Source organism: Oncorhynchus keta, chromosome 34 (assembly GCF_023373465.1).
Source record: "Oncorhynchus keta strain PuntledgeMale-10-30-2019 chromosome 34, Oket_V2, whole genome shotgun sequence".
Taxonomy (NCBI): Eukaryota; Metazoa; Chordata; class Actinopteri; order Salmoniformes; family Salmonidae; genus Oncorhynchus; species Oncorhynchus keta.
Genome location: NC_068454.1, coordinates 73581052 through 73590892, shown reverse-complemented (window position 1 = coordinate 73590892; position 9841 = coordinate 73581052). Strand labels below are relative to the sequence as shown.

Below are 9841 nucleotides of genomic sequence, written 5' to 3'. Positions count from 1 at the left end.
TCCTGTACCTCGGGCCTAAAAAGAGTCCAGCCCGGTAAAGGAGTTCAGTGAACTCAAGTGACTTTTGTCATGCAATGTTTGTCCGTTCATTCCGTGTAGCGTAAACCCAGTATTAAACATACAATCAATATAACAATTACTTTACCACAGAACTTTAAAGCAGATCAACTCTTAATTAAGTCCTCAACTACAACTAACTACATAAATCACAGTATACATCACATCCAAACAAATGAAATACCGTATACAAAAAGGTGGTAGTCAGTCGGTCAGTCAGACAATCCAATCCGCCAATAGATCTCCAGCGGAGAAAGGCCACGAAGAACGGAGAAAGGCCACGAAGAACGGAGAGGTAGTCCAGGGACGCAAAGAGTGGATCCGATCCTGGGTAAACTCTCTTAAGCTACAAAACACACGTTTAACGGCAACAAAACAAACGGAATAGACAAGCTTCGGAACTGAGGGTTGAACACATCCTCATGCACGTCTCCATCACAACCCCCACTTTCGCGCAGCTGATGCTGGCTATTTAATTGGGAATTAAAGGGAAAGCGCCCTATTGGAAGGAGCTGCACTGAGACGGTTCAGAAAAATTCAGGGCCGTCACACACCCCTCCCCTGGAAAAAGCCGACCATTGCCCTGGAAGGCACATCTTGGTCGGGAAACCGAGAAAGGTCTCCTCATCACTTTCCTCTACAAAAATATTCATTACTTTTTGGAGCTCACGCTCCTCAGCTGAGGAGTCACAGGCCTTAAGGTGCGAGACTTCTGGGTCTGGGAATCCGAGAAAAGTATCCTCACTATCCTCTTCAAAGATATCCAGGACCTTGCGGCGCTCAATCGCCTCCAATTCCTCAGCCGAGGGGTAACAGGCCTTAAGGCGTGAGACATGGACGATGCGCATATCTTCCTGTGTCCTCTTTCACCACTCGGTAGTTCAAAGGGCCCATCTGCTCCACAATCCTATATGGTCCTTGCCATTTAGGAGCGAGCTTGGCCGAGAAGAATTGTTCAGCTTTCGAGTAAGGATGAGAGCGAAGCCACACCCGATCACGAAGCTGGAACTGCATGTCTCGTCTGTTCTTATCATAATTTCTCTTCTGCTTGAGTCGAGCCTGGATCATGTTCTTTGAGACAAGAGCTCTCAAGTCATGGAGATGGCCTACCTGGTCATAGCAAGCAGCGTCTGGTGTAAGCTGCTGGGGCTGTAGCACCATATCCAAGGGTCCTCTGAGAGGATGACTTAGGTTCAGCTCTGCAGGTGTGACTCCAGTGGACTCTTGCACAGCAGAATTCAGGGCAAATCGAAACTCGTGAAGGTGCTTGTCCCAGTGTTTGTGCTGCGTCCCTACATAGGAAGCAATCATTGTCTTCAAGGTTCGATTTACTCTCTCAGTGAGATTGGTCTGTGGGTGATAGGCCGTGGTCAACTTCTGCCTCAGGTTCCATCTTTGGCAGGTCTCCTCAAAGAGATCAGAGACAAATTGGGAACCTCGATCAGACAGGATGTAATCAGGCACTCCCCAGCGAGTCAGGATCTCTTTCGTAAGGATGTTAGAGACGGTCCTTGCTGTGGCCTGGCCGCAGGGAAAAGAGTTCCACCCACTTTGAATAGTAATCAACAAAAACAAGCATGTACACATTCTGATTGGAGCTTCTAGGAAATGGGCCCATCAAATCCACTCCTAACATTTCCCAAGGTCGGGTAACCACCGTTTGCTGCAACTTGCCAGCAGGCTTTCTACCTTCTGGTTTGTACATTTGACAAACCTGACAGTTTCGGATGTGTGACTTCACATCCATGCTCAGATGTGGCCAGTACAGTAACGCTTGCAACCGCTTGTAGGTTTTGAACCTGCCCAAATGACCAGCTAATGGGTCTTCATGGAAATGTTGAAGCAGTTGTAGGCGTAGAGTGTCCGGTATGTACATTTGGTAGAGTGTTCTGTGAGGTAGTTGTACGACTCGGTAGACTTTATCTTCAATGATGGTCAGCTTTGTGGTAGGATTGACCATCTTTTCTCCATCTTCGAGGATAGTCTGGTACAAAGCCTGTACTTCTGGATCATCCTGTTGGGCTTTCTGTTGGGCTTTCCATATGGCCTCATCAGAAAGTCCGTTTTGGGCGAGTCTCGACTGCTTGACAGGACAGTAGCACATGTAAGATGAGGGCCACCGTTATCACAAGCAGGAGCTCTGGACAAGGCATCTGGAACAGTGTTGTATTTTCCTTTCCTGTATTCCACTGCAAAGGTGAACTCTTGCAAGCGTAGAGCCCATCTTATGAGTCTGGTGCTTGGTTTGTTGGTCTTGAACACCCACACAAGGGAGGAATGGTCAGTGACCACAGTGAAGTGTCTTCCCTCCAAGTAGTACCTCCACTTTTCCAAAGCCCAGACCACTGCAAGGCACTCTTGCTCTGTTGTGGAGTAGTTACGTTCTGCTCCATTCAATGTCCGACTGGCGAACGCTAGCACTTCTTCAGTGCCAAGTCCAGTCTGTTGGACTAGGACAGCACCAAGTCCAACATCACTTGCATCAGTGTAAACAACAAAAGGGCAATCAAAGTTGGGATGACCTAAAATGGGAGGTGTGACGAGATGTCATTTCAGGGTTTCAAAGGAAGTCTGGCACTCTGCCGTCCATTGGAATTTCGCTCCTTTTCGCTTCAACGCGTTGAGGGTTCTGCCACCTGGGAGAAGTTCGACACAAACCGATGGTACCATCCAGCCATACCAAGGAATCGTTGAAGGGCCTTGAGTGTGGTTGGCACAGGGAAGTCTTGTACAGCCTTTGTCTTTTCAGGATCCACATGAATGCCGTCGAAAGACACAATATGGCCAAGGAACTTCAGGGAGGTTTGGCAGAAGTTGCTCTTCTTCATATTTAAGGTCAGACCAGCTTCTCTTAGCTTGTCCAACACTGCTTGAAGATCTTGAAAGTGTCTTTCTCTGTTCTGAGAGTAGATAATTATATCGTCCAGGTAGACGAAACAGATCTTCCCTTTGAGCTCACCTAACGCAATCTCCATGAGTCTTTGGAAAGTGGCAGGGGCATTCTTTAATCCAAAGGGCATCACCTTAAAGGAAAACAAGCCCTCGGCACAGACAAACGCAGTCTTGTCCTTGCTTTCCTGGTCCATCTCAACCTGCCAATAACCACTATTGAGGTCAAGGGTAGTGAACACAACAGCGCCAGACAATGACTCCAGGATCTCATGGATGGTGGGAAGAGGATAGGCATCAGTCTGGGAAACATTGTTGGTCTTCCTATAGTCCACACAAAATCTAAGACCACCAGTGTTTTTGGGATGAGGACAACAGGAGCAGCCCAGGGAGAGGAGGAACGTTCTATTATATCTTGGGTTAACATATCATTTATGAGTCCCTTTTGGATGATTAGCTTCGCTGGGGACAAACGATATGGCTTTTGCTTGATTGGCATTTCCTGTGTAAGGAATATTTTGTGCTTCAGGAGCCTGGTGCGTCCCAGCTTTGAAGTACATACATCAGCATTATTCTGCAGCTGTTCCAACAGCCTTAACTCCTCTGGCTGTTCCAGCTGAGCTCTTCTCACAGCCTGTAAAAGGAGATCGTCAGAAGGATTATCGAGGGTTAGTGGTACCGGAGCAATGGCAGAGAAGACTGCCACATTTGAACCCCAATCATGTAACTTCATAGCTTCTGATTGGAAGAAATGCTTCTCGCTCGGATTGTATGGAAACCAGTAGCAATTGTGTGCGATATCAATCTGGACACCACTGAAGTACATGAAATCAATTCCCAACACGACAGGAAAAGCAAGGTTCCTGGTTTGTAGAATAACAGAAGGAATCATATAGGAGCGGTTACACAGGCGGAACTCTACCTCACTCCATCCAAGTGGTCGTCTAGCCTCACCATCAGCCAGATAGAGTGGACCTTCTGTCCACGGCTTCAAGTTGTATTGTGGACCGTTAACCTCCTTCCACAGTTTCTCATTGAGCAGTGTGTAGGATGACCCGGTATCCAAGATGGCTCTTCCTGTCCATGGGCCTATGGACAGGGGTAACACCAGTTGGTGCGGTATTAACTGAAAGGAAGGGGATGTCGATGGGGGGCATAGGCAGTGACTCTTGGGGTTTCAGCTCTGGTTAAAGCACCCAGAGAAGGATGGTCATTGCTGCGAAGACAGTTAGGTGTGTTGGCCTGTTGTGATTTGTGGTTTCTGGAAGGGTTTACTTGATACGGTCTTGGACATGTAGCTGAAGAATGTCCCTTTTGGCTACATCTCCAACAAAACATGAGAGGGGTCTTGGCTGGAGACTCTGGCTGTTGTTGATGGTCTGTCTTGGGTAACTGTTTGGGTGTCTGTTTCTTTCTCTGGTCATATTGCTGTTGGCATTCTCTGTCCTTCTCAAACTGCTGTCCCAAGCGAACCAGTCCATCGACAGTGGTGACTCGTTCTCGGAGTTGACTGGCTAGTAGTGGGTTGATGTTCTTCAAGATCAATTTAATGACCTCTTCCTCCTCAATGCCAGGTTTCCACCTTCTGCACAGGGAGTGGTAACTGTATGCAAAATCACGGATACTCTCTTTCTCTCTTTGTACTCGATTTCTGACTCTGTCTGCCAGCTCATCGGTGTAGTCCTCAGACAGAAATGCAGAGGAAAACTTGGCCTCAAAGTCAGCCCAGGAGGTAGTGGTGAGACGTGCCACATCCCACCAGTCTCGAGCTGTTCCATGCAACACATTCCTCAATGTGGCAAGGAGTTCTTCGTCAGCCAGGGGATTGAGGGCAAGAAAGTCACGACATCTTTCTAGATACATTAGCGGATCAGGACTGTCATCTTTTTCCCAAAGGTGGGAAATTGCAATTTAATGGGCATCGCCCCCAGATGAAGTCTACTCAAATCACCATGAACAAACGAGCTAGGAGGGATTGAGGAAGTAGAGGGGAGTGCGTTATCGGACAATGAAAATGAACACCAGGATGCATGGTGGATTGCATCCTGCAAGGGGTGGCTGCAGCATGGCCTGGTCTTGGCTGTTCAGAGGTGCCAGCTTGGCCCTCAGTGGTCTGAACTGAAGTGGACACCAGGGAAACTCTGTGTAAGGAGTTGTGCCTAATGGAGGCCATGTCCACAGACACGTCATCCAACATTTTAACACAATTAGAGAGTTCTGTCTGCAAGTGGTCTACAGTGTTAACCATGGGAGAAAAAACAGAATTAACGTCCTTGAGGACCTCAGTGTGGTGATGTTGCAGGCGCCATTGGAGAGTGGCAGTGAGTTGGTTTCGTTGGTAGTCAAACTGCCTGTCCATGGCACCAGTCATTTCCCGTCTTCCACTCTCACTGAGCTCTGTCAGCGTGTGGGTTAGAGTGCTCAGTGAGTTTCTGAATTCCATGGCACTCTGTTGTTGCTCTTCCCTCAGACATTTGAATTTATGGTGGATAAGAGTTTGGAGATGTTGTTGAGTCCGACGAATATCAAGGATGTCACCTTGAAGTTGTAAGACTACAACCTCTGGAGATAAACCAGACAATGGAGGAAGGTTGGGTGTCAGAGGGAGGACTAGCTCAGTACTTCCACACAGATCCATGTCAATAAGTGAGTAACTGGTTAGACCTCCTGTGGCCTGTGGCTCAGACCGAGCATTCAGATTCCCAGGGCTCTGGCCCAAATCAACTCCATTATCTCCATTCACATTATGATTTGTGTTGTCAGCTTGATGGTCAGAATGGCCCTGTGTATTCCCATTGACAGGTATTACATGGATGAGCACCTTATCTTGGGGTGAATCCATTGTTTTAATTCCACACAAAATATTTGCTTTGGTTAGTTCTCAATGTTGAGCTGTCCCATCTGGGGTGCCATTTTTTATGTAACGGTTTTGACTTGAGGTTATTATTTATAGGGGTGCCAGGTAGGTTGTGCCTACCAGAGAAAACATTGGTTTCTCCTTTTAGTTTGGGTGGGAATGAGTCCCATCTGGTCCGTCAAGTCTACACCAATACAAAGGACTTATGTAAAAGTCAGGATGGAAATAAACTTTTCATAAACCCTTAAAACATTGGAAAGAACTTCAAAAACAACTATATTCTGTTGCGTGGGTTGTATTAGCAACAACAATGATTACACACACACATAATAATATCACAATGAGTTCTGGTTCCTCCAGAAATGTCCTGTACCTCGGGCCTAAAAAGAGTCCAGCCCGGTAAAGGAGTTCAGTGAACTCAAGTGACTTTTGTCACGCAATGTTTGTCCGTTCATTCCGTGTAGCGTAAACCCAGTATTAAACATACAATCAATATAACAATTACTTTACCACAGAACTTTAAAGCAGATCAACTCTTAATTAAGTCCTCAACTACAACTAACTACATAAATCACAGTATACATCACATCCAAACAAATGAAATACCGTATACAAAAAGGTGGTAGTCAGTCGGTCAGTCAGACAATCCAATCCGCCAATAGATCTCCAGCGGAGAAAGGCCACGAAGAACGGAGAAAGGCCACGAAGAACGGAGAGGTAGTCCAGGGACGCAAAGAGTGGATCCGATCCTGGGTAAACTCTCTTAAGCTACAAAACACACGTTTAACGGCAACAAAACAAACGGAATAGACAAGCTTCGGAACTGAGGGTTGAACACATCCTCATGCACGTCTCCATCACAACCCCACTTTCGCGCAGCTGATGCTGGCTATTTAATTGGGAATTAAAGGGAAAGCGCCCTATTGGAAGGAGCTGCACTGAGACGGTTCAGAAAAATTCAGGGCCGTCACAATATACTGTACCATCACCACGTCCTTTACTCCATCTGAGTCTTATGATATACTGTACCATCACCACGTCCTTTACTCCATCTGAGTCTTATGATATACTGACCATCACCACTTCCTTTACTCCATCTGAGTCTTATGATATACTGACCATCACCACTTCCTTTACTACATCTGAGTCTTATGATATACTGACCATCACCACTTCCTTTACTACATCTGAGTCTTATGATATTCTGACCATCACCACTTCCTTTACTACATCTGAGTCTTATGATATACTGACCATCATAACTTCCTTTACTCCATCTGAGTCTTATGATATACTGACCATCACCATTACATTTAAGTCACCACTTCCTTTACTACATCTGAGTCTTATGATATACTGACCATCACCACTTCCTTTACTCCATCTGAGTCTTATGATATACTGACCATCACCACTTCCTTTACTCCATCTGAGTCTTATGATATACTGTCCATCATAACTTCCTTTACTCCATCTGATTGTTATGATATACTGTACCATCACCACTTCCTTTACTCCATCTGAGTCTTATGATATACTGTACCATCACCACTTCCTTTACTCCATCTGAGTCTTATGATATACTGTACCATCACCACGTCCTTTACTCCATCTGAGTCTTATGATATACTGTACCATCACCACTTCCTTTACTCCATCTGAGTCTTATGATATACTGACCATCACCACTTCCTTTACTCCATCTGAGTCTTATGATATACTGTACCATCACCACTTCCTTTACTCCATCTGAGTCTTATGATATACTGTACCATCACCACTTCCTTTACTCCATCTGAGTCTTATGATATACTGACCATCACCACTTCCTTTACTCCATCTGAGTCTTATGATATACTGACCATCACCACTTCCTTTACTCCATCTGAGTCTTATGATATACTGACCATCACCACTTCCTTTACTCCATCTGAGTCTTATGATATACTGACCATCACCACTTCCTTTACTCCATCTGAGTCTTATGATATACTGTACCATCACCACTTCCTTTACTCCATCTGAGTCTTATGATATACTGTACCATCACCACTTCCTTTACTCCATCTGAGTCTTATGATATACTGTACCATCACCACTTCCTTTACTCCATCTGAGTCTTATGATATACTGACCATCACCACTTCCTTTACTCCATCTGCGTCTTATGATATACTGTACCATCACCACTTCCTTTACTCCATCTGAGTCTTATGATATACTGACCATCACCATTCCTTTACTCCATCTGACTTATGATATACTGTCACCACTTCCTTTACTCCATCTGAGTCTTATGATATACTGACCATCACCACTTCCTTTACTCCATCTGAGTCTTATGATATACTGACCATCACCACTTCCTTTACTCCATCTGAGTCTTATGATATACTGTACCATCACCACTTCCTTTACTCCATCTGATTGTTATGATATACTGACCATCACCACTTCCTTTACTCCATCTGAGTCTTATGATATACTGTACCATCACCACTTCCTTTACTCCATCTGAGTCTTATGATATACTGACCATCACCATCACTCCATCTGAGTCTTATGATATACTGACCATCACCACTTCCATCTGAGTCTTATGATATACTGTACCATCACCACTTCCTTTACTCCATCTGAGTCGTATGATATACTGACCATCACCACTTCCTTTACTCCATCTGAGTCTTATGATATACTGACCATCACCACTTCCTTTACTCCATCTGAGTCTTATGATATACTGTACCATCACCATTTCCTTTACTCCATCTGAGTCTTATGATATACTGACCATCACCACTTCCTTTACTCCATCTGAGTCTTATGATATACTGTACCATCACCACTTCCTTTACTCCATCTGAGTCTTATGATATACTGACCATCACCACTTCCTTTACTCCATCTGAGTCTTATGATATACTGACCATCACCACTTCCTTTACTCCATCTGAGTCTTATGATATACTGTACCATCACCACTTCCTTTACTCCATCTGAGTCTTATGATATACTGACCATCACCACTTCCTGTACTCCATCTGAGTCTTATGATATACTGTACCATCACCACTTCCTTTACTCCATCTGAGTCTTATGATATACTGACCATCACCACTTCCTTTACTCCATCTGAGTCTTATGATATACTGTACCATCACCACGTCCTTTACTCCATCTGAGTCTTATGATATACTGACCATCACAACTTCCTGTACTCCATCTGATTGTTATGATATACTGTACCATCACCACTTCCTTTACTCCATCTGAGTCTTATGATATACTGTACCATCACCACTTCCTTTACTCCATCTGAGTCTTATGATATACTGACCATCACCACTTCCTTTACTCCATCTGAGTCTTATGATATACTGTACCATCACCACTTCCTTTACTACATCTGAGTCTTATGATATACTGTACCATCATAACTTCCTTTACTCCATCTGATTGTTATGATATACTGACCATCACCACTTCCTTTACTCCATCTGAGTCTTATGATATACTGTACCATCACCACTTCCTTTACTCCATCTGAGTCTTATGATATACTGACCATCACCACTTCCTTTACTCCATCTGAGTCTTATGATATACTGTACCATCACCACGTCCTTTACTCCATCTGAGTCTTATGATATACTGACCATCACCACTTCCTTTACTCCATCTGAGTCTTATGATATACTGACCATCACCACTTCCTTTACTCCATCTGAGTCTTATGATATACTGACCATCACCACTTCCTTTACTACATCTGAGTCTTATGATATACTGTACCATCACCACTTCCTTTACTACATCTGAGTCTTATGATATACTGACCATCACCACTTCCTTTACTACATCTGAGTCTTATGATATTCTGACCATCACCACTTCCTTTACTACATCTGAGTCTTATGATATACTGACCATCACCACGTCCTTTACTCCATCTGAGTCTTATGATATACTGACCATCACATTACATTACATTACATTTAAGTCACCACTTCCTTTACTCCATCTGAGTGTTATGAT

At 44.5% G+C, this 9841-nt stretch overlaps 1 protein-coding gene across 1 annotated transcript in view; it reads right to left on the bottom strand.

Annotated features, from left to right (window-relative positions):
• The window catches only part of LOC127915219 (basal cell adhesion molecule-like), a 37775-nt gene that overhangs the window by 19320 nt on the left and 8614 nt on the right, over positions 1–9841 (bottom strand). The window lies entirely within an intron of this gene.